Below are 26824 nucleotides of genomic sequence, written 5' to 3'. Positions count from 1 at the left end.
CTCCCAGCACCTCCCGCTCTTCCACGTGCCTTGGTTGCTGGTGTGTGATGCTCTTGATGCTTCCTGCATGCCTGCCATCAGTGGTGGGGCTTCTCCTGCTTCCTCTCTCCTCTCTGGCATTTGTTGGCTCTGTCGCACAAGGTTTGCTCTCGTCAGCGTGGGACTGTCCGTCCCCAGTTGTTGACCTTGAGGGTTGCCAGGAGCGCTTCCCATGCTGCACACCACGCGGTCTCTGCACACCAGCAGGCTCCACGACTCTCTGGTCCGCCTTCCTTCTTCCCTGAGTGTTCTCGACTCATGCTTCCTCCAGGGCGTGCTTCACACTTTGTCAAGCCCCTCTTCCTTTTTAACTGGTCTTGACCGGTTGTCAAGACCCTCCAGAGTGCATGTTCTGATATCGATAGGCACTCTATATTGCTCCGCGCCTCCTCGTGGTCCCAGTACCGAGTGGGCCATGATGTTGTGACTCACTAGGTATCTGCTTCGCCACAGTACTCTCTAGTTTGGTTGGTCTACCAAAACACATAGTGTAAGAAGATAAAGGTGTAGAGAGAGAAGTTAAAGAGAGGTGGGGTCATGGTGGGCAAGAGTTCTAGTGTTAGGTGACTGGCGGGGACACTGCATTCTCCCAGGGCCATCACTGGTCTCATAGTTGGTCTCCCTCCCCATGCAATCCTCCCGCTGAGTACCAACCCCTCGGGGACTATCGGGTAGTGGATTCACCCAGCTGGGCACATCTGAAGGTGATCCCCCTGTGGAAGCAGTGACGACACCCTGAGATTTGTCACAACACATAGAAGAAAGTTTTGCTAGTGTGTGATGGCTCTGTGGACCACCTGTGAAAGGCACATAGCAGACTCACTGACATGATTGTTCTTTGTATTAACTGTGATAAGCACATAGCCGACAGACTATCATATAATGGCTTTGTATACCACCTTTGATAAACACATTGCAGACACACTCGCCGATGTGTGGTGACTCTATGCATCACTTGTGATAGGTACATAGCAGAGGGACTTGCTAACTTGTGATATTTGTGTGCATATACTGCGATAGAAAAGACACAGACTTGCTGAACTATCAGGGCCCCGTGTTTAACCAGTGATAAAGTGCAGATGGATTCACTAATGTGGGAGTGTATCATCTATAATTGGTAGAGAGTAGGCAGGTTTGCTGACAAGACAACTCTTTGCGTTCTCTTTGACAGACACATAGCAGACAGAGTCACTGACATTAGAAACCTCTGTGCATAACATGTAATAGTTATTAAAGAAAAGAGAGCCTCACTGACTTGCGATGGCTCCATGGTCAACCTGTGATAAAGTTCAGACAGATCCACTAATGTGGGAAGGATCTATACCTGTGATAGGCACAGAGCACATAGACTCGGCTAACACATGATATCCTTGTGCATAACATGTTAGATACTACTTAAGGGCCTGGCCTTCTTCTCCCTTGCCGTGCTCTTCCCCGGGCTCAGTGTCAGATTGCCAGCCCAGTCACCTCCAGCCCACCAGACAATCACAAGCCACATGTCCTTCCATACATCCAGCCTTGCTTGGGTGTCCTCATTGCTGGCATCCTTCGCTAAGGACAAAGACAAGAACATTACCTGTTTGTAATGGCTAGGGAATGGATAGGAGAAACCTCTGCTTTTCCAACAGGCAGACATTACAATGTGTCTTCAACAGCCACAGTCCATTCCCAAGCTCATGAGGACATGAACTCACAAACTCTTGCCGCGTCATTGAGCCGCAAATCATCTCAATCTCAGCCACGTTCTCTTTCCCTCGTTAGGATATCATCTGCACTATCCTGGCTCTCTCACCACATAATGCTGATTAATTCAAACCAGTCCATCTACCATGCTGTTGACATCACCAGCCGCATCACCGCAAACAAAGTCAATGCAATATTTATCTCTGAAACTTGGCACTCCCTCTACCAATGTTTTTGATGTTCTCCTCTCACCTGGGTACTGCATTTAAAATGTTGGCTGCACAGAGAAGGTAGTGAGAGGTGTGCCAGTTATCCACAAATCAGACTCAACCTATGCCATGCTCAGTGCCATGAAATCCCCATTGCTTCTCTCTTGCCACCTTCTAGCACCGCATTTAGGTATAATTACATTTCATCTGATTTATCACACACCTCCTCTAAAACACTTCTGACTCCATCACCTCAGCATCAATCGCAAACGTCTTCCTTGGTGACTTCACTAACATCACTAGAGACTCTTAGCTCCACCTCATGGATCCACTGAATATAAAACAATGAATGCTAAACCCCACAGACATCATAGGATATATACTCCACCTTGTCATCTCAGCATCCTTCCTATACACTGTCTTAACCCTATCCCACATGACTGGACAGATAACGCTGCCACCCTCATCCGCCTTACTTCTAATGTCCCGTCCAACAAGGGTCGTTGTCAAACGACCATGTCCTTGAGTTTCTCCACTGCGGACTTCCCCTTGGAAGCACTAGACACAAACTAGCAACTCTAACGCCACCATTCTCCAATGCTGACAGTCCCTTATTAACTCTCAAACAACTATAATGGAATTGGTTGATGCCCATGACCCTTTTAAACTGCTTCACATAAGGGATAAACTCACCATCCCCTGATACACTGAAGAAATAACCAACAATAACCATACTATCCAGTCACTCCAAAAAACTGCTGTAAAGCATAGAGGAATAAAGCCCTCCTCAACTTCAAGGCTTTATGCAGTACTTGCCTGTCTCTCGTCAAAACCCAAACTGCTTATTGCTCATCAACTATTTTGTCCACCACCAACAAGAGGAAAGCTCTCTTCACAGCAGTCAAAAACACCTCAACCCACTTCCCGACCCTTTAATCCCTGACTCTAAACAAAACTGTAACGCCATGAACAACCTTTTCATCAAGATAACATCTGGCAATTGATCCATACCCCAAACTCGTAGTTCCCCACGGCTCTCAACCCCACTGCTTATAACACAATGCAGGTCCACCTTCACTTCCGTTGCCCTCATGCCACTTAAACTAACCACATAGCATACAAAGATGATCCCCACTGTCATTTGTGGTGGCAAGGAATGATTAGACAGACCAAGTGGTGCCATAGTGATTGCTATAGACTTTTATTAACCAAAGGCAAAGCCTATCTATCCCTATTCTATAGGCAGTTTCCCTACTTAAAGAAACTAAACTGAGGTCTGTCAGGGTGTCCGTAGTGTCCAAATGGTAAAGTCTGTCTTGGTCAAAACCTCTATCTTTCCCTGTTGCTACACCAAATAATAACTAAAGTTCAAGCAATTTCTGAGCCCAGGAGAATGGTTCCCTTCTCCTCAATGTGAAAGTCTTTCCAAACAAAAGTTCTTGAAAGTTCAGCAAAAAGAGTTCCAGCAACCAAACGAGCGCCACGAAAAGTTCTCAGAAGGGCTACAATAAGGACTCCCTTCTCCTAGCTAGTTCCTCAATGTTCTGCTTTTTTTTAATCAACTATTGTAATTCGCTTTCGAAAATGTCAATATCTTCCACGTTCTTTGATACTTGAAATTGGACCCCACTGGGACGAGTAAGATGACCCCTTAGGCATTCCTGACTTTCCAGGACCACACGTTTGTGGAACTGGCCAGGGATTTGCAGACAAAAATCAACTACTTTCTCAAGATACTTCACAGTCTCAACTCTTCCCGGCCTCCTCCCGGATTTATTTTGGTTCCAGTTACCTTTCCCCGGGGAACCTCTTCACTGGTTTTGCCAGGGGGCGCAGGTTCACTTCTTCTATCACTTTTCTTCCATGATTTACTCCTCTCTGCAGCCAACTCTTATGCTTGAAGGTCTCGGCATAGTTGATTGGACCACCCACGACAGGGTACGCACCATCTTAGTCCTTCTCACTGCTGTCATCTACGTGGCTTCACGTTAGACTTGTGGTTTTAGCGCAATTGTTGGACCTAAAGATCCACCCATTACAGGTCATGCCACCACTGTTGCTTCTCTCCACTTTCAGTATGCTGGCCTCACACCGACCTGCAACAAACATTTCAGGCATCCCGCTGCTCACATCTGCTGCCTCTTTATAGTCCCCCAGAGCCCACATTCAGCTTCACAGGCTCGCCGGAGGCCCTCTTGCTCGCCAGGTTCTCTCCTCTTTGCAAACCGCGGTCGCTCGGGTCCAGCCGGATGGGCCACACTGCAACAAAGATCACTTGCTTCCACTCTCATCATCGGGTGGCGAGAATTTATTTATTTATTTATTTATTCATTTATTTATTTATTTAATTGCATTTGTATAGCGCACTTGCAGCCCAAGGGCATCGAGGCGCTGTTACAAGAAGATGTTGGACTTGGGATTCAGAAGATATACAGAAAGTATACAGTTGACCAAAGGTCTCTTGGTTACACAGATGCAGGCAAGGATGCACAAGACATGAGTTATACAGATGCATACTGAAGTATGGTGCATTTCATATAAACAGTTTAGACTTGATGGCTTTGTGGAAGGCTTGGTGGGACTCAATCATTCTTACGTGTGGTGGGAGGGCGTTCCAGTGCGTAGCTGCCAGGGTGGGAAAGCTGGAGCCACCGGCGCGCACCTTGCGCATTTTAGGCGTGACAATCGTGTTGGAGTAGCACATTCTTAAAGGTCTTGTGGCAGTGTGCTTGGTGATTCTTTGGATCAGGTAGGGAGGAGCAAGTTCATGGAAGCATTTGTGGGTAAGGGCAAGTGTTTTAAAGACAATTCTTTCTTTGACAGGGAGCCAGTGTGCCTGTCTTCTGATTTCGGAGATATGTTCTCTCCTTGCAGTGCCTGTAGCTGCCATCAGTGCATTATTTTGGACTAGCTGGAGTTTGGCAATGTTTTTATTGGAGGTCCTAGTGAGGAGGGCATTGCCGTAGTCTAGCCTAGATCCGATTATTGCCCTGGCGATGGTGAGGCAGTTATGGCATGACAGGAAGGGCCTGGCTGCGTTGAGGACTTTAGAGTAGTATGCTGAGGATGCAGCGATGGCATTGACCTGTCTATCCATGGACAGATCGGAGTCAAGGTAGACTCTGAGTGTCTTCAGGTGGTTGGAGACTTTGATGGGAATGTGGTCAATGGTGAAACAAGCGTACTCATCCCCGAGGTTACCCAAGGTGCAGGGTGACCCTATAAGGAGGAGTTTGTTTTTTTCACTGTTGAGAATAATGTCCTTCTTTGCTGTTTAGCTTAAGGAGCGGGGACAGCCCCAGCGTAACATTGGTCCAATTGCTTACAGCTGGTGGAGTATTCTTCCCACTTGACTTTTGCATGTTCTGACCTTTCTTCATCTATGTATTTATCTTAATAGATTTGTCAGGAATGTTACAATAGCATATTGTTTCAGAATTCACCATATGTCCAGTGAACTGGGGTATTGGTATCAGCCCAGGGTGTTGGGAGATAAAGGGGGCGTATCTCAGACTCGCGTCCTTATCCCCAAGAAGGGAGTCCCCATCCATGAGATCCTCCCGCATGTTACCACACCCAGGGTGACTACTGGTTAGAGGTCACACCTCCCTGGCCTCATGGAAAGGAGCTCCCCTCTGGGGAGAAGTGACGCCATCTGAAGGATCGTCACACATCCTAAAAGATCAAGGGGAATGCCCTTATCCTCCCTCCTTAAAACAGTAAATACCTCACTCACACAAGGCATCTTTCAGGGGACCTTAAAACAGGACTCATCCTCCCTCCTACAAAAAAGTACCTTGAACCCTGACAATCCTGTAAGCTACTGTTCGATTTTTAGCCTCCTATTAATTGGAGAAATCGTTCAGTAGCCAGTTGCCAACCAACTCCATGATTTGATTAACTAACACAGCCTCTTGTGATTAACAATCTAGTTCCGGCACTGAAACTGCCATCATTCAGGTCATACATGATGCTCTTAAAATCAGTCACTTCTCTCTGCTGGAACAGACCAGACATTTCTTGCTAAATTGCGATTCAACCATAAGTGATGTGATCACATTTATTTTGGGGTGTTCTTAGGCCATTTATTTTCCCTCATTTTCCACTGCATTATTGCCCTGGCTGCACCATCTCTTTCATATACACAGGCAGCTTGTTATCCAAGACCCTTTTAGTGGTTCTACATTCTGAGATCCCCTTTTGGAAGTTTATGTCGTGCAAGAGCCCAAGGTACAAGTGGCTTCACTCAAACATCGTCTGAAGCACCAGAAGAGGCGTAGCTCACTGACACAATCTGGAGACCTTGGAAAGTTTGCACAAACTGAACGATCCCCTTGTGAGTTGCACAGTGGGGCCTTGAGGGTCCCCGAGACCCTGTTGCATTTCCCCTCCACACCTATTCCTGTGGGGGCAGGTATTGGGTACCCATGTGGATCAACTCTTCTAATAATGGTACCACGATATGAGAATATTCTTCTGAGGTGGGTGCTTCTTGCACAATCACATAGAGCTCCTGCTCTACCTCCAATACCAGGCTGTAAGACAAAATCTGATTGAATGAGAACAATCTCAGTACCCATGCTTATTTACCCCATATTCAGCCTGACGTCTACAATAAATACCCTTAACACCTGACTTATTTGGCAGGTGTTCTGTTGGTCCATCACCTTGTCTGTATCCCACTTACTACAGATGACTGACCCATTGCCCCATTATCTACTATTAACTCTTATCGTGGCACCCATGGACAGAGTATGACTGAGGTATCAAAGGTGTTGTATGTGTAAGGAGGTGAGGTCTGCATAGATTATTACATTGCTTTCTTTTGCTTTGCATGACATGATCCAATCACTGTAATGAGAGTAAGGCTTTGCTAGGAACCTATAATATCTTGAACCACAACAATAAATATGGGTCGGGGTAATTCATGGAAGTGATACATGATTCAGAAACATATCTTGAGATTCCAATCAATATAAAACAGGCTACCCTGTTGTCTGTCTGTGGATCAACCCCTAAAAGGCAGGAAATGCGGATTATCATGGTTGTGTATGGGGCTTCGTCGTGAAGAAAGAATTCATAGGTGCTGTGGTACAAGACTTCTGCCACAAGGTGGTGATAGATTCTGAAATGCCCATATTGAAAGTAATGGCTTTTTCTCTAGGGGCTCCCTCATCCAAAATGTCAGTCAGATCATATCCTGACCGTGTTCTGGCTGGGGCACTGCTACCTAGTGCATCCACTCCCCTGTACACTGTGGCACAATACTTTGCACTTGCTTGACCATAAGGGTGGGCTATCTGAGTCTCCACATCAGAGGAAGTGTCCAAGCCACTTGCATCTCGGAGCCCCTCTGCCACGGCTATCAAATCAGCCACATCTGAGAAAGATATGTGCCTCCATTGCCAGAATTTGCGAGATGAATGTCAAACGGCTAAAAATCAGATCGCCACTGAGGCATGTACGATCAGTCGGACATTGACGCCGACTGATCCACACCAGATGCACCAGATGGAGTGTGCTGCTTCGACGAGTCACCCGTACTTGCAGCTGCTTTCTTAAACATGACAAGCATTTGCTCTTTAAAAACCTTCCACTCGGTCCTAGATGTAGGCCCTGAAGCCGACTTAACGCGTATGTCAGAGGAACCAGAATCGTACATTTGTCTATGACGCCATTTCTTTTTATAGGAAGAGGAGAACAAGGAATGACTGTGCAAATGTAATCACTTTTTGGTATCTTTATGGTGCCTAATATCCTTTGCCGGAGTGGGCCCCTCCATATTGAGCTTCGACGACCAGGTGATCCAGTAGGCCGGAGACCTTGACGGGGGTGAACCTAAAGCAGGTTTCGTAGCCCTCTTCGCAGTGATTTCGGGTTCATCTTCATGCAAGAACCACAGTCCTCATTGACCTGACCGATGCCGAGGCACCACACGTAGACACTGTGTGGGTCTCTAATGGGCATCTTGGAACGACAGTACTTGCACCGCTTGAATCCTGACACCTTGGGAGCAACATCATGTTGAAACCGCATTGAATAAGATGAAAATTCGTAGGTTGAAAATAATATTTCTCCTAGAGAAAGTGAGTTGTACCAATGAGCAGCATGCTGAGCATGTGGAAAAAAGAAACTGAGGAACTGAGGAACAGGGGCATATTGACGCGGTATATGTAGGGCGACTAACATTACATCTGGAGTCAAGAGGGATCGACAGGCGAGTCGAGGTGCAGTAACACCCCATGTCGGAAAAGAATTGCGAGCAGCTGACACTGGAATGGATATCTATCTGATGAGGAATCTGTGGGAGAAAAGCAATCCATTGAAATTTGTTTTGCATAAAAATAGAACTGGGTAGCCATACTCGCTCCCTCTCACTCTTTCACTCCGTTCCATCATCTTACTCTCTACTTTTGTCTTCGACCTCTCTCAAATCTTACCCCCTACCCTCCCACCTTCTCTTAAGACCCACACTTTCCATTCTCTCCTCCAACTCTCTCCCTTTTCCCTATCTCCTTCCACCTATTTCCTCCTCTGTCCATTCAATTTTCTCACACTCCAGCTCTTTTATCTCTCATACTCCCCTTCTTCACCTATGACAGTCTCCACCACTTTATATACCCCTCTAAAACTCCTGCATATCATTTGCCCTCTCTACCACTCACTACTCCTTCACTCTACCACTTACCTCTCATTTCCACTTCAACCCCCTCTACTCCTTCGACATCTACACTCTTCACCTACCCCTCTTATACATCCTGCACACCACGACACTACCGCTCATCTCACATACACTCACAATCACAGCTCTCTCTGGAGTCACTGGTTAACACTCCCACACAGAGTGTACGCAAGTCATCCACAGATTATTCAGCACTTGGTTCAACCTTCTGTGCACCTCACTGAACAAAAGGTTTTGGGCATCTAGGAAGGGGCTAGAGGATGCATATACATCGCTTAAGGGGAACCAGATTAAATCTAAAATAGGATAACCACTTGTTACAGTGAACTACCCCATGAAAAACAGGGTATGTGAATTAACATAGGTGTGCTCAGGCCATGAAAATATTGCACCCCCACAATGAAAAGGTATGTGGGTGTCCAGAGAGGAGATAGATGGTGCTGATACATTGGTTAGGACCGGAGTAAATATAAAAACAGGATGATCCCTTGTGTTAGTGTGAAATACTGCAAGAGAATTAGGGGATGCAAATTACCATAGGTGCAATCAGGCCATGATATCTTGCACCCCCACAATCAAAAGGTGTAGGGTTCCCAGGGAGGGGCTAGATGGCACCTCTACTTCGGTTGGGATCATATTAAACATAAAACAGGATGACCACTTGTGTTAGTGTGAGTTAACTACAGGGAGGCAGGGGATGTGAATTACCATAGTGGCGTTCAGGCAATGATATATTGCACCCCCCACAATCAAAGGTTATGGGGTGACCAGGGAGGGGTTATATGGTGACTCTACATTGGTTGGGACCAGATTAAACATAAAACAGGATGACCACTTGTGTTAGTGTGAATTACCGCAAGAGAATTAGGGGATGCAAATTACCATAGGTGCAATCAGGCCATGATATCTTGCACCCCCCACAATATAAAGGTATGGGGGTGTCCCAGGAAGGCTAGATGGTGCCTCTACATTGGTTGGGACCAGATTAAACATATAACAGCATGACCATGTGTGTCAATGTGAGTTAACCTCAGGGAGACACGGGATGTGAATCACCATAGGTGTGTCCAGGCCATGATATCTTGTACCCCCTCAACCAAAAGGTATTGGGGTGTTCCGGGAGGGACTAGATGGTGCCTCTACATTGGTTAGGACCAGAGTAAACACAAAGCAGCATGATCCCTGTGTCACTGTAAATTAACCACAGGAAGGCAGGGGATGTGAATTACCATAGGTGTGTTTAGACCATGATATCTTGCACCCCCACAATCAAAAGGCATGGAGATGTCCAGGGAGGTGCTAGATGGTGCCCTTACATCGGTCGGGACCAGAGTAAACATAAAACAGGATGACCACTTGTGTCATTGTGAGTTAACCCCAGGGAGACAGGGGATGCGAATTAGCATAGGTGTGTCCAGGCCATGATATATTGCACCCCCACAATCAAAAGGTATTGGGGTGTTCCGGGAGGTGCTTCATGGTGCCACTACATTGGATAGGACCAGAGTAAACACAAAACAGCATGACCACTTGTGTCACTGTAAATTAACCACAGGAAGGTAGGGGATGCGCATTACCATAGGTGTGTTCAGACCATGATATCTTGCACCCCCACAATCAAAAGGTATGGGGGTGTTCCCGGGAGGGGATAGATGTTGCCTCTACATTGGCTGGGACCAGATTAAACAATAAACAGGATGACCACTTGTGTTAGTGTGAGTTAACCCCAGGGAAGCAGGGGATGCAAATTACCATAGGTGCGTTAAGGCCATGGTATATTGCACCCCCCACAATCAAAAGCTATGGAGGTATCCAGGGATGGGCTAGATGGTGCCCTTACATCATTTGGGACCAGAGTAAACATTAAACAGGATGACCACTTATGTGAGTGTGAGTTAACCCCAGAAAAACAGGGTATGTAAATTACCATAGGTGCGTTCCGGCCATGATATCATGCACCCCACAATGAAAAGGTATGTGGGTGTCCAGGGAGGAGATAGATGGTGCTGATACATTGGTTGGGACCTGAGTTAATATAAAAACAGGATGACCACTTATGTTAGTGTGAAATACTGCAAGAGAATTAGGGGATGCTAATTACCATAGGTGAAATCAGGCCATGATATCTTGCACCCCCACAATCAAAAGATGTGGGCTGTCCAGGGAGGGGTTAGATGGTGACTCTACATTGGGTGGGACCAGAGTAAACATAAAACAGGATGACCACTTGTGTTAGTGTGAGTTAACCCCAGGGAGGCAGGGGATGTGAATGGCCATAGTTGCATTCAGGCCATGATATCTTGCACCGCCACAATCAAAAGGTATGTGGGTGTTCCCGGGAGGGCTTCATGGTGCTTCTACATTGGCTGGGACCAGAGTAAACATAAAACAGCATGACCACTTGTGTTAGTGTGAGTTAACCCCAGGGAGGGAGGGGATGTGAATTGCCATAGGTGCAATCAGGCCATGATATAATGCACCCTCACAATGAAAAGGTATGGGGGTGTCCAGGGAGGAGATAAATGGTGCTGATACATTGGTTGGGATCGGAGTAAATATAAAACAGGATGATCACTTGTGTTAGTGTGAATTACTGCAAGAGTATTAGGGGATGCAAATTACCATAGGTGCAATCAGGCCATGATATCTTGCACCTCCCACAATCAAAAGGTATGGGGGTGTCTCGGGAGGGGCTAGATGGTGCTTCTACATTGGTTAGGACCAGAGCAAACACAAAACAGGATGACCACTTTTGTCAGTGTAAATTATCCACAGGAAGGCAGAGGATGCGAATTACCATAGGTGTGTTCAGACCATGATATCTTGCACCCCCACAATCAAAAGGCATGGAGATGTCCGTCCAGGGAGGGGCTAGATGGTGCCCTTACATCGGTTGGGACCAGAGTAAACAAAACAGGATGACTTCTTGTGTCAGTGTGAGTTAACCCCAGGGAGGCAGGGAATGCGAATTACCATAGGTGCGTTCAGTCCATGATATATTGCACCCCCCACAATCAAAAGTATGTGGGTGTCCAGGGAGGGGTTAGATGGTGCCTCTACTTTGGTTGGACCAGATTAAACATAAAACAGGATGGCCACTTGAGTCATTGTTAGTTAAACCCAGGGAGACAGGGGATGTGAATTACCGTAGGTGTGTTCAGGCCATGATATTATGCACCCCACAATGAAAAGGCATGGGGGTGACCAGGGGGGAGATAGATGGTGCTGATACATTAGTTGGGACCAGAGTAAATATGAAACAGGATGACCACTTGTGTCAGTGTGAGTTAACCCCAGTGAGGCAGGGGATGCAAATTGCCATAGGTGTAATCAGGCCATGATATCTTGCACCCCCCACAATCAAACGGTATGGGGGTGTCCCATGAGGGGCTAGATGGAGCCTCCACATTGGTTGGGATTGGTGGGACCCGATTAAGCATAAAACAGGATGACCACTTGTGTCATTGTGAGTTAAACCCAGGGAGACAGGGGATGCGAGTTACCGTAGCTGTGTACAGGCCATGATATCTTGCAACCCCACAATCAAAAGGTATGGAGGTATCTAGGGAGTGGCTAGAGGGTGCCCTTACATCATTTGGGGCCAGAGTAAACATACAACAGGATCACCACTTGTGTCCGTGTGAGTTAACCCTAGAAAAACAGGGTATTTGAATTAGCATAGGTGTGCTCTGGCAATGAAAGCATGCACCCCACAATGAAAAGGAATGGGGGTGTCCAGGGAGGAGATAGATGGTGCCAATACACTGGTTGGGACCTGAGTAAATATAAAACAGGATGAGCACTTGTTTTAGTGTGAATTACCCAAAGAGAAATAGGGGATGCAAATTAACATAGGTGCAATCAGGCCATGATATCTTGCACCTCCTACAATCAAAGGGTATGGGGGTGTCCCGGGAGGGGCTAGATGGTACTTCTACTTTGGATAGCACCAGAGTAAACACAGGATGACCACTTTTGTCAGTGTAAATTATCCACAGGAAGGCAGGGGATGCAAATTACCATAGGTGTGTTCAGACCATGATATCTTGCACCCCCACAATCAAAAGGTATGGGGGTGTCCAGGGAGGGGTTAGATAGTGCCTCTACATTGGTTGGGACCAGATTAAACATAAAACATGATGACCACTTGTGTCATTGTGAGTTAACCCCCTTGAAACAGGGGATTAGAATTATCATGGGTGCGTTCAGGCCATGGTATCTTGCACCTCCATTATCAAAATTGTTTGCACTGTTTTGTAAGTGTATGCATGCTGCACCTCTGGTACATGTGCATAGTATTCAATGATGTGACGTGCGGTATGGGCCATGATTTGTAACGGCAAAATTGTTTCGATGTAGTGGGCCACATAGGTCTGATAAAATGTCCTCTCAACACATAATGGAATATTCTATGCAGGCCTGAGTGAATATGTGTGCGGGACTATTTCAACATAATGGTTGGGGGCTCCCCTTGCTTAGAGCAGAAAGGGGTCTGAGGCTCCTGTGGGGGTGGAGGGCATACATTATAATGGAGATAGAGATAAGGTTAATAGCCGCCAATTATCATGAGTCAGCGGGGAGCTGAAACACTGAATGACCGCTGAATATTTGTGAATGATCCTTCTTCATAAGAAAGTAGGTGAAGTGGAGGAAACAGTGTTGAAAGTAGGTGATAATATTTCTGTTTTCCTCAATGGGGCTCCAGCAGCAGCTTGTAAGGTGAGCTCTGCAAAGCACACACTGCAATACCCAGAAAGTGATCAATATATAAAGGAATATATTACTCTGCTGAGTGGCAATATGGGGGCTGTTGCTGGGGGTCCCCTGAGGCTCGAGGCCCCTTTCATTTGAAAGAGTTGAAAGGCCCTGCCACCGTCCCTGATTCTCGGCTAATGTGCTGTCTTTGTTGCTTACTAGCAAAGTATACAGCAAACATGGTTTGGAAGAACCTAGCAGCTACGCACCAGGGCTATACAGCCATACAGTCCTGTTAACATAAAACGATAAGTTCATAACTGGTTTATAAATACACATGTACAAACTGACCTAAATATAACTCTTCCATTGATCTGGATGTGGACGTTTGGCAGTAGATTGTGTTTTTGCAGAGCTTGCTTGGTGCCCCCATCTTTCCTCCAACACTAGCTTGCAGAGTTTAAGTAAAAAGTATTACGTGCAGATGTAATGTCTAGTTCCTGCGCACTGGTCTTTTTGAAGGGCTATTCCTGGCACCTTTGCTCCCAATGTCTCGTCCAACTCTTAGAGGCTCAATGCCATAGCATAACAAGACAGAGTGCGGGGCAGTACTCTCGACGGCCCAAACAACTTCAGTGGCTGAGAGCAACAGGGGATAAAATGTAAGACCCCTATACTAGAATCTCTGGTGCACTGACTGGATGGTGAGATTGTCTGCCTGTCAAATCAGGTTATGCGTGACTAGCGGAGGGCCAGTGCAGCAATAATGCAATTCTATGTGAGCATATTGGAGCCTTTAGCAGAAGAGCACCAGGGTACAATAATGTTTCCCTAAACTTATTACAACTGTCCTATTGTAAGGGTGTAAAAGTAATCACTTATGAGCACTCCAATTTTTGCAGTTCAAGTCAGTGAGCCTCATTACGAGTGTGCCAGTTCAGTAACAACGGACCAGCACACTACAAGTCTGAGAGCTGGTGCCGTCCCGTCCGCTAGGGTCAGACCTGGCGGGCGGAACGGAGCCCGCCCATTGACTTTCACAGAAGCACCGGCACCGTTATTAACAGTGCTGCTGCTTCCGTCATCCCCATTCCCATTGAGTCCTATCGGACTCAAATGGGAATGGGGATTTACGGTTTACCAGCGCCTGACTTTCCGGAACACTGAGGTTGTAATCCCCCAGTGTTTCTGGCAAGCAGGTGCCACTGAATATTGCAAGTCCGGTGGCAACCCGCCGGTAGCACTGGCAGGGTTACTGCCGGACTTGTAATGAGGCCCGTTGTGAGATTACATTATTTGCTCAGGATCACACACTTATGCTAAAAAGCAAAGCAGGGTTTTTAACCCACTCTGCAATTTCGGCATGGCCATCTTCTTCCACGCTTTACTTGGAACAAATATTTAAGTTTTGGGTGTGAAGACCTACAACAATACTGTCCTATAGAGTTTACTTGCAAAATCCACAAATTGCATAGTAAAGCATCATGACAACATTTAAATACTTATAGCAGCAGCATGTTGGGCCACAATAATATTGGCGTACCTTTATTTTCCACATCCTGAATGGAAAACTATAAGATGCAAAAGGCAAAATATCTATGTACTCACTTTATTTTCAGCGCTTTAAGACACACAATAAAAGAGGCTAAAAAACTCACTTTGGTTTGGAGATGTGTCACAAAACTCCAGCGTGGTGTTATGCATGGTTTTAAGAACATTCAACTGAGGACATGAAAGCACACTTTGGGCCTCATTACGACCCAGGCGGAAAACCATGGTGCTAATAGCACCATGGTCCATGCCGGTAACTTACCGACTCCGTCATGGAGAAAGGGGGAATTACCACCCCATTACAAGGTGGGCGGGGCGGTAATTCCCCCTTCCTCCATGGCCCTTCCCCATTCCCATTTTTACCCCATAGGGCTCAATGGGAATGGGGAAGCTGCTAAGTACAGTACCGCAAATTACGGTACCGTACTTAGCACCAAGGTCCCTTTGCGGGTCCCTACTTTAACGGCTGGTGTAGACCAGCCGTTAAGGTTGGGTCCCGCAAAGGGACCTTGTAATCAGGCGCTAATGGGATAACGGCGCCGCAGCCTTTTACGGCGCCGTTAACTCATTAGCGCTAGGGTCATAATGAGGCCCTTTATGTTTTAGGATATCAAGCTATTAGACGTTATGGGTGTGAACACATTTTAAAAGTGTGCTTTATTGTGTTGCACACTTTAACTGTAACAGATTTGCAAGGTGACTGGTGGTCTTTCAGTTGGAAAGTTACCATTATGAATAAGCAAGCCTCGGCTGCCGATGACAAAAGAAAAATAAACGTGTTGTTGGGTTTATTACGCAGACTGTGTGTCTCAGAGGAGCTGTGACACTGTGAAGAAACAAAATGCGTCCGATGCTTCTGATCCTTTTGTTAGCAGCTAACATTTCATTGCATGCCTGCCCTTTTTATGATATTCTGCATCCCCACAGATGACAGGAATGGGCAGGGGCGGAGCTACAAAGACATCACTGGCCAATCCCTGGAACGGAGCTGTTGGAGGGGGGCCATCAGGCTGTATTTTCATTTTTCATTTTTACGCTGTTTGTATGGCTGTAGCCATCTGTGGGTGGGCGGGGCATCCAAGTGATCGTGGCTCCGAAGATTGCCGAATACTTACCTCCCACAAGCTACCATGGGATGCAGGATAGCATACAACACCGGAACCCCCCCCCCCACAAAACCATGAGAAAACTGTCAAAGCAAGAAACCTGTGACTCGAGGGAATTTTCAGAGCAGACTAGGAGCCTCCACAGTGCCTATTCTCCGGTGGAACCTCACTCCATGAACAAAGAGGTAGGCTCTCACAGAGACCAAGGGGAGGCAAACAAACAGATTGGTAAGACTTTAACGACATTGCCAATGTCGGAGAACACCTGTTCTTGTGTAAAGGACCAGTAGGGGGTGGTCTATACTTCTGCTCTCTATATGGTAGAGGGGAGGCACAGAGGACCCCAGCCTAGATTCTCTATTCGGTAGCTATGGTCGAGCAATCAAGGCCTAGCTTCTCAGGAGGTGATGCAGGCTGGTTCTTAAGTACAGTGTAGTCCCCAAGCCCCCACAAAGGAATGTCCACACACTGTATTGGTTAGAACACAGTCTTTATATAATCAATATTCAAGGTTATGTACACTTATCATAATAACTCACTTTGTACTTAGGAAAATCAACAATGGCAAATATATACAATTCTAAAGTGGTACCACCCTTTGTATTAGATCTCATTAAAGTGCATCAACAATACTGTAACAATGTCACACAGATCAATAGAGTGAAACCAGCAATAGAGAGAGGAGAGAAAATAAGATGGTTGAGCAATAGGCAGAATACTGGCCCCTACCACTTGACACAGTTCTGTGTGGAGATCCCCCCACCTGGGCAACCTGTAAAATAAAGATATAGCACAAGCCCAGTCCATATATTGTTCTGCTAGTCTTATTCCCTCCTATAATGTTTTAACCCCCCAATGTACCTGGTGGAGTCGAGTTCTTCGAAGAGGCGTCGACAGATCCTTCTTGAGCGACCCCCTTTCAAGCGGGAGTCACGGATCGTCGAGAGGCGTCGAGAAGCGTTGAGGAACTCGGCGTTCGGCGGCGAGGAATCGACGGCCCTTCTTGAATGCCTTCCTTTTCAAGCGGGAGACACGGGGCGTCAAATGTCCGTTGAGGAACTCGGCGTTCGGCGTCGGGAATCGAAGACCCTTCTTGAGTGCCTGCCCTTTAAAGCGGGAGACACAGGTCGTCGAACGTCCGACGGAGAACACGGGTGAACGGCGTCGATGAGGCGGCAGCTTCGTCCGAGCGGTGCTCGTCGGCGTCGGAGCGTCTGCGTCCTGCAAGGAAGAGGCGTGCGGGGCACCTCGGTGACAATAGTTCTGGACCGCAAAGATTGTGGAGACGGGGGCCCAGCAAGGGCGTCGAGTCGTTCGAGTCTTTGTGGTCTTCGGGTGGCGGGAAACCCACCGGCAGGTTTCTCCTCGGCACGTTGGTCGTCCTCGACTTTCTCCGGCAGGACAAAGCGGTCGACGATGCGGGTGAGGGAGTTCTTCGATTCGAATGTTCTTAGGCAAAGGAGCGGGCGGCTCCGGTCGTCGGTGGCACGGCGTCAAGTGGTCCCCACGGCTGGGCAACACAACTTCGACGGCCTCCAGCGGTTACACAAACCTGCAAACCCTGGTCGACGGCAATGGACTTCGACAGCGGCGATGTCCGGGTGCTTCACTTCGATCTCCTCGGCGGTCCCGTCTCGGGTTGGCAGCCTTTCGAGGGGCTGACTTCCAGGGCGCTTCGGCGAAGATGGAGCGGTGCTCGATGGTCCCTCGGAGCATGGGAAGAGGGCGCCTTACCAGGTCCTCTCTCGGGTCAGTCTTCGACGATTTCGGCAGCCTTCGGATCGGTCGAAGCAAATGCAGCAGCAAGTCTTCTTCTTTCAGCTGGACGTCGAGGATCAGCAGTTCCAGTTACTCTTAGAGTGGAGACTCAGCTCCAGAACGCTTCTGAACAATTACCAGTGGTGAGAGGTCCCCAGATATACTATTCTGTCTCTCAACCACACTGCTGGCACACACTCAGCAGCCAATCATACAGAAGGGCATTCATGCAGTCAGTCAGCCAATCAGGCACACAGTGCATTCAGGCCACACTCCTCCCTTTCAGACACTCACAACAAGGAATGTGGATTGGGACAAGTACCCAGCCATTCAACACTACACACTGCATTCAGGCCAGTTTCGGGCAGGGCTGTCTCAGTCTTTGTCTCTCATGCCAGAAACCAGACAACCACAACAAGGAGTGTATATTGGTCACACACTCCATTCACCCAGGTCCCACCCACAGGAGGTACCCACAACATACAGTCACTGGGAAGGCTCCAGTCAGTCTAGCTGGGCCTTCACAACAACACCATATATGGAACTTCCACCCAACAGCCAGTCAGGGGGAAGGGACAGAGTCAGGGCTTCCCAGGACTTTGGGAAAACAAGGTAACCGGCAATAGAAAGCAAGAGACCACAGGGGCCATCTTGTTTCCTATCAGGGATCAACTGAACCCAATGGCAGGGCCTGGGTATCCCAAAATGGAGGACACTCAGAGCACCTGTCACATTCAGCATAGTGCTGCCACCAGCCTATACCCTGCTCTGTGGGTCACACACAGGTGCCCGAAAACATACACTAGGGGCACAGGGTTGCACCCCCACCCATGGGTGCCATAAGGGTATCTCATGGGTCTGTACACCAAACCAAAACTAGGTAGAGCTGCACTGCCAGGAGTCCCACATGGACTCCCGGGCAGAAAACAATACAGAACACAATATGAAAAAGGACTACAGGACAAGGACAGGGAGGCCCTGTCCCTCCAATGCCTTTCCAGCATCACAGTCGCCACCCCCAGACTGAGGTGGAGGGTGCCTAATCTCCCACGGGATAGACACCCTCATCCAGACGGTCAACATACCTTCTGGAAAGGCCATCTGCATTATCGTGACTCTTCCCTGGTCTGTGCTCTATGGTGAAGTCTAGCCCTTGCAGGCTAATGGACCACCTGAGCAATTTCGGATTCTCACCCTTCATTTGCATAAGCCACTTCAGGGGCTTATGATCTGTTTGGACCTTGAAGGTAGACCCCGTAAGGTAGGGCCTAAAACGCCTAAGGCTCCAAACTATGCTAAAACATTCCTTTTCTACAGTAGCCCACCTAAGTTCTCTACCCTTGAGTTGTCTACTGATGAATATGATAGGATGTTCTCTCCCTTTGTCATCTAACTGGGACAAGACAGCTCCAATTCCGGTGTCGCAGGCATCCGTCTGGACGATAAAGGGTCGGCTGTAGTCAGGCGCACACAACACAGGTGCCCTACACAGACTTTCTTTCAAGCCATCAAAGGCCCTCTGACAGTCTTCGGTCCAATTAACCTTCCTAGGCTGTTTGGGTGAAGTTAGAGCTGTCAGGGGTGCAGCTATGGTTCCATAGTCTGCCATGAAATTGCGATAGTACCCAGTGAGGTCGAAAAGGGCTCTCACCTGGTGTTTGAGTAGTGGGAGTCTCCCAGTTCTGTACATCCTGTACTTTACTGGAGAGAGGTTGGATTTGACCCCCTCTGACCTCATGACCAAGATAGGTAACTTTCCCCTGGGCTATCTGGCACTTGGTGGCCTTGATAGTGAGGTTAGCCCTTTTCAAGGCCTGCAACACCTTATCCAGATGTGTCAAATGCTCTTCCCAGGTGGAACTGTAGACGGCAATGTCGTCTAAGTAAGCCACACAAAAGGCTTCCAGCCCACTGAGCGCATGGTTGACCAATCTCTGGAAGGTGGCAGGGGCATTCTTCAACCCAAAAGGCATGACCCTAAACTGGTAGAGTCCCTCAGGTGTTGAGAAGGCCGTCTTTTCCTTGGCATGGTCCGTCAGAGCTATTTGCCAATAGCCTGAGGTAAGGTCAAAGGTGCTCACACATTTGGCAGCACCAATGGTGTCCACAAGCTCATCAGCCCTGGGCAATGGGTGCGCGTCAGTTTTGGTGACGGCATAGACTCCTCGGTAGTCCACACAGAACCTCCAATCCTTGGTACCCGCCTGGGAACTTGCTTTGGGGACAAGGACCACTGGACTGGACCAGGGACTGGTTGAGGGTTCAATAACACCCAGATCCAACATCTTGGCGACCTCAGCCTGGATGTGGTTCTTGACGGTATCTGACATACGGTAGCACCTGCTTTTGACAGGCACACTGTCACCAGTGTCAATTTCATGCCTACACCACGGTGTAAGGCCTGGCGTCAGTGAAAACAGAGAGGCATACTGTTGGAGCAAAGCCCTGCAGGCCCTCTGTTGCTCTGTTGTCAAATCCGGAGAGAGATGAACTCCCTCCACTGAGCCATCCTGAGGGTTGCTATGCAGCAAATCAGGAAGGGGCTCACTCTCATCCTCTTCTTGCCCTGAAGCTAGCAAGAGACATGAGACTTCTGCTCGCCGGTGGAAAGGCTTGAGCCTGTTGACATGGAATACCTGAGGGGCTACCCCAGAGGCTCCCATGTCAACCAGATAATTGACTTCGCCCATCTTGGAGATGATCCTGAAGGGTCCAGTCCACTTGTCTGCCAAAGCTCTAGGCTTGGTAGGCTCCATCACAAGGATTTCCTGTCCCGGAGTCCAATCCACTTGCGAGGCTTTAAGGTCATGCCAGTACTTATTCAATTCCTGGCTGGCCTTGAGATTTGCTGTTGCCTGACCCATCATCTGTGTCATCCTCCGTCTGAGGCCTAACACATAGTCCCTAACTTGCTTGGCGGGACCTGGAGGGGTGGCTTCCAAGCCTTCTCTGATCAAGGCGAGGGGCCCCCTCACGGGATGTCCAAAGAGTAACTCAAAGGGGCTGTAACCGACACCCTCTTGAGGTACCTCTCTGTAAGCAAACAGCAGGCATGGCAGGAGGAGATCCCATTTCCTCCTTAGGGGTTCTTCCAAAGCCCCTAGCATGCCCTTGAGAGTTTTGTTAAATCTCTCAACCAGACCATTGGTCTGGGGGTGGTAAGAGGTGAAGAACTTGTAGGTTACCCCGCACTCTTTCCACATGGTTTTCATGTAACTAGACATGAAGTTGGATCCTCTGTCAGAGACAATCTCCTTGGGGAATCCAACACGGGTGAAAATGCCCAGGAGAGCCCTGGCAACCACCTTGGCAGTAACAGTTCGAAGGGGTATTGCCTCAGGGTACCTGGTGGCATGATCTACCAAGACCAGGATGAACCGATGTCCACCTGAAGTGGGAGGGTCAAGGGGACCGACGATGTCGATGCCCACCCTCTCAAATGGTGTGCCAACCACTGGCAATGGCTGCAGTGGGGCAATGACACTGCCTCCAGTCTTGCCAGACAACTGACAAGTTGGGCAGGTCCTGCAGTGGGACTCCACCTCTACTCCCATCCGTGGCCAGTAGAAATGGGCAGAGAGCCTCTGCTTAGTCTTCTTGGTCCCAAGATGACCAGCCAAGGGCACCTCATGCGCCAACTGCAGTAGGAAGGGCCTGTAAACCTGGGGTACCACCAACCTCTTGAGGGCACCAGGTTCAGGCTTAGTGGGCTCACTAACAAGGAGCTCACCCTCCCAATAAATCCGAAACGTCCTAGGCACTTCTCCTTGTGCCTGGGACAGGGCCTCTTTCCTCAGTCCCTCGATAGAGTGGCACTCTCTCTGTCCCTTACAGAAGTCTGCCCGGGAGGGTCCCCCTTCAGCTAACAAGCATTGAAGGTCGGGATGATCCTCCGGGTTGAGAACCTCTCCCACAGGAGAGTCTCCTGTCTCTTCTCCCACAGGAGTTGAGTTTGGGTTTTCCACTGGACCCAGCCCGTCCGGAGCATGGATCCCAATGGGTGCTGGCGGAACAGCAGGAAGAGAAGGTGTTCCCTCCACAGAGGTGGCCTTCTTGGTCTTCCTTCTTCTTGCCTTAGGCCTCGCCTTTGGCTCGGGGACCTGACTCACAGCCTGACCCGGTGTCACCTGTGACCTAGTGACTGCAGCAGCAGTCATGGGAAGACCATCCGAGATCAACCCCAACTCTACTAGATCATTTCCTAGCAGAATGTTAGCAGAGACATTGTCCTGAACCAGGACAGGAAGCTTTGCTGTCTTGTCTCCAATCATGAGTGTGACTAAGGCTACAGGCGATAATTTGGGAGGCCCACCAGCTAACCTGGTGGTTCTCAGAGGAGCACCTAAATAGTCCTCTGGCTTGAGCAGGGTCCTGTCCACCACTGTCATGCTTGCCCCAGTGTCTCTCAAACCAGTAGAAGGCTGGCCATTCAAGAGGACACTTCTCAAAAACCTATGGGTGTTCTGTGGGATAGTCGCCAATACTTCTGCATACTGGTCCCAGGCCCCAAGGGACACTAAGGAAATCTCTACTGGAGCACCAAATGTGATCCCGGTAGAGGAGGGGAGGACAGTGGCCTCCACCTCAGACACGGGGTAAGGGTAGGTCAGGCTGACAGCCTGTACTCCAAGTGCCTTACCTTTACACTTGGAGTCACCCCTTCTGTGATCCAGAGCCCCACAGTCCCAACAAGTGCCAGGAGTGCGGGGTACGGTACTGGAACCACTGGGAGCCTGCTTTGCAGCAGGTGGACCACTACTCTTATTCCCACCCACAGATGACTTATCCCCACTAGATTTTTGGGTCTTGGGAGAGGAAGGTTTAGGTTTACCCGACTGTGACTGCTTGTGGGACTCCTCAGCTTTCTGAGAGGCCCCCTTTTCTCTGTCCTTGTCCTTCCCACTGGAGTCCTTAGGGGACACCCGGTGGGAGACCCACTTGTCAGCCAACCTAGCCAGCTTAAAGGGGTCCAAAATGTCCTGGTCAGCCACATACTGACGCAGTTCTGGTGAACAGGCTTCAGAAAAATGCTCAAAAAACAAGAGGTGGGACAATTCAACAAAAGTCTTAACCTTGTATCCATCAATCCACCCCATCATGTTCATGTGCACAGCACTCACCCAGTCAACCCAAGACACATTCTCTCTTTTCTTAAAATCCCTGAACCTTTTAAGGTATTGGGTAGGTGTCTTGCCAAACTTGGCAATCAAAGCAGACTTCATACACTCATACTGACCCCTTTCTTCCACACTCAGCTTCAGAATACAGTCATATCCAGTTTGAGGCACTCTGCTTAACAAACACTTAGCCCAATCTCTTTTATCAACATCATGAATCGCACAAGCCATTTCAAACGCTTCAATCCATTGGAGGATATCTGAACCCTCCACAAATACACCAACCAAATCTTTCATAAACTTGGTGGCTGGGGATCTGACACTCTCACTGGTTTTAGCTGAAGTCTCCACTCTAGCTTTCTGTAGCTGGATTCTCTGACATTCAGTGTCCTGGCTCTTGAGTTCAAGGTCCTTATTTCTGATTTCAAGATCCCTATTCTTGAGCTCCACTTGTTGAGCCAACTCCTCTTTCTTAAGTTCAGCATCTATTTCCAACTTGCAGTATTCAAAGGCCAATTTCATCCTTAATAACTCAAGCTCCAAGGAATTGCTGGGGTTTGCAACAGAGGCAGCAGGAATGGCGGCATTCCCAGAAACAGATTCAGCAGAAACCCCAGGGGCAGAGTCCTCATTGGTTGCATTCCCCCCCACATCAAGAGTTTCACCATCAGTCTGGTAGTCCACCAGGGCAGCTATCAGCTCAGCCCTAGACTTATCCACAAAGTCTAACTCCCTGGCTTCACAAGCACTTTGGAGAGCCTCCAAGCTCATCCGAGTCAATTTGCTATTTGCAATAGACTCCATTGTTTGTAATGCAGTTATCTTGTACACAACTAAACCTTAATTTAATAAAGTGCAGATATTTTGTAAGTGGCACGGTTATACACTGATTCTTAAAACCATAAGCATCCCACCGCTGCCACCAGCTGTAAAGGACCGGTAGGGGGTGGTCTGTACTTCTGCTCTCTATATGGTAGAGGGGAGGCACAGAGGACCCCAGCATAGATTCTCTATTCGGTAGCTATGGTCGAGCAATCAAGGCCTAGCTTCTCAGGAGGTGATGCAGGCTGGTTCTTAAGTACAGTGTAGTCCCCAAGACCCACAAAGGAATGTCCACACACTGTATTGGTTAGAACACAGTCTTTATATAATCAATATTCAAGGTTATGTACACTTATCATAATAACTCACTTTGTACTTAGGAAAATCAACAATGGCAAATATATACAATTCTAAAGTGGTACCACCCTTTGTATTAGATCTCATTAAAGTGCATCAACAATACTGTAACAATGTCACACAGATCAATAGAGTGAAACCAGCAATAGAGAGAGGAGAGAAAATAAGATGGTTGAGTAATAGGCAGAATACTGGCCCCTACCACTAGACACAGTTCTGTGTGGAGATCCCCCCACCTGGGCAACCTGTAAAATAAAGATATAGCACAAGCCCAGTCCATATATTGTTCTGCAAGTCTTATTCCCTCCTATAATGTTTTTACCCCCCCAATGTACCTGGTGGAGTCGAGTTCTTCGAAGAGGCGTCGACAGATCCTTCTTGAGCGACCCCCTTTCAAGCGGGAGTCACGGATCGTCGAGAGGCGTCGAGAAGCGTCGAGGAACTCGGCATTCGGCGGCGGGGAATCGACGGCCCTTCTTGAATGCCTTCCCTTTCAAGCGGGAGACACGGGGCGTCGAACGTCCGTCGAGGAACTCGGCGTTCGGCGTCGGGGAATCGACGACCCTTCTTGAGTGCCTGCCCTTTAAAGCGGGAGACACAGGTCGTCGAACGTCCGACGGAGAACACGGGTGAACGGCGTCGATGAGGCGGCAGCTTCGTCCGACCGGTGCTCGTAGGCATCGGAGCGTCGGCGTCCTGCAAGGAAGAGGCGTGCGGGGCACCTCGGTGACAATAGTTCTGGACCGCAAAGATTGTGGAGACGGGGGCCCAGCAAGGGCGTCGAGTCGTTCGAGTCTTTGTGGTCTTCGGGTGGCGGGAAACCCACCGGCAGGTTTCTCCTCGGCGCGTTGGTCGTCCTCGACTTTCTTCGGCAGGACAAAGCGGTCGACGATGCGGGCGAGGGAGTCCTTCGATTCGAATGTTCTTAGGCAAAGGAGCGGGCGGCTCCGGTCGTCGGCGGCACGGCGTCAAGTGGTCCCCACGGCTGGGCAACACAACTTCGACGGGCCTCCAGCGGTTACACAAACCTGCGAACCCTGGTCGACGGCAATGGACTTCGACAGCGGCGATGTCCGGGTGCTTCACTTCGATCTCCTCGGCGGTCCCGTCTCGGGTTGGCAGCCTTTTGAGGGTCTGACTTCCAGGGCGCTTCGGCGAAGATGGAGCGGTGCTCGATGGTCCCTCGGAGCACGGGAAGAGGGCGCCTTACCAGGTCCTCTCTCGGGTCAGTCTTCGACGATTTTGGCAGCCTTCGGATCGGTCGAAGCAAATGCAGCAGCAAGCCTTCTTCTTCCAGCTGGACGTCGAGGATCAGCAGTTCCAGTTACTCTTAGAGTGGAGACTCAGCTCCAGAACGCTTCTGAACAATTACCAGTGGTGAGAGGTCCCCAGATATACTATTCTGTCTCTCATCCACACTGCTGGCACACACTCAGCAGCCAATCATACAGAAGGGCATTCATGCAGTCAGTCAGCCAATCAGGCACACAGTGCATTCAGGCCACACTCCTCCCTTTCAGACACTCACAACAAGGAATGTGGATTGGGACAAGTACCCAGCCATTCAACACTACACACTGCATTCAGGCCAGTTTCGGGCAGGGTTGTCTCAGTCTTTGTCTCTCATGCCAGAAACCAGACAACCACAACAAGGAGTGTATATTGGTCACACACTTCATTCACCCAGGTCCCACCCACAGGAGGTACCCACAACATACAGTCACTGGGAAGGCTCCAGTCAGTCTAGCTGGGCCTTCACAACAACACCATATATGGAACTTCCACCCAACAGCCAGTCAGGGGGAAGGGACAGAGTCAGGGCTTCCCAGGACTTTGGGAAAACAAGGTAACAGGCAATAGAAAGCAAGAGGCCACAGGGGCCATCTTGTTTCCTATCAGGAATCAACTGATCCCAATGGCAGGGCCTGGGTATCCCAAAATGGAGGACACTCAGAGCACCTGTCACATTCAGCATAGTGCTGCCACCAGCCTATAACCTGCTCTGTGGGTCACACACAGGTGCCCAAAAACATACACTAGGGGCACAGGGTTGCACCCCCACCCATGGGTGCCATAAGGGTATCCCATGGGTCTGTACACCAAACTAAAACTAGGTAGAGCTGCACTGCCAGGAGTCCCACATGGACTCCCGGGCAGAAAACAATACAGAACACAATATGAAATAGGACTACAGGACAAGGACAGGGAGGCCCTGTCCCTCCAATGCCTTTCCAGCATCACATCTTGCCCCCCTCAAATCGCATTCATGCTGCACGGAGAGACGGAAGTCTCAGAGGTGGTGGCAGTGGCTTCATTAGAGAGCATGGCTTTGGGAGGTGTAACCATTAGCTACAAAACAGAGTCTCCCCTAGTCTCGCTAACTGTGCACAGAGTTGCAAATGCTCCGACTGTGAGTGGCTCCATTAGAGAGCATGGTTTTGGGAGGTGTAACCATTAGCTACAAAATGGAGTCCCCCCTAGTGTTGCAAACTGTGCACAAATGCAAATGCTTGGACTGTGAGCTTCCACAACATCTACTGCAAGTTGAAAGCACAGGGCCATATTAACTGGGGAGATCCAATATAAATTTCCTGGAGTCAGAGAGTCGAGCAGAAAGTCCTCACATACTGAAAGAAACAAACAGGCCATTCACACTGACCGCCAATAAGGAGCAAATGTGCCCGCCTACCCCCAACCAGTTTTGAGAGTAGACCTATTGCAAATGCATGAGGGAACTGTGAAAAATAGGAGAGGACGCTGTAAATCACAAGGACCTGATGACCACCCCTCTGGCAAAAATGACTG

Source organism: Ambystoma mexicanum, chromosome 4q, assembly GCF_040938575.1.
Source record: "Ambystoma mexicanum isolate Mex_15411 chromosome 4q, UKY_AmexF1_1, whole genome shotgun sequence".
NCBI classification, from domain to species: Eukaryota; Metazoa; Chordata; class Amphibia; order Caudata; family Ambystomatidae; genus Ambystoma; species Ambystoma mexicanum.
Note: the sequence above shows the minus strand (reverse complement) of the source record.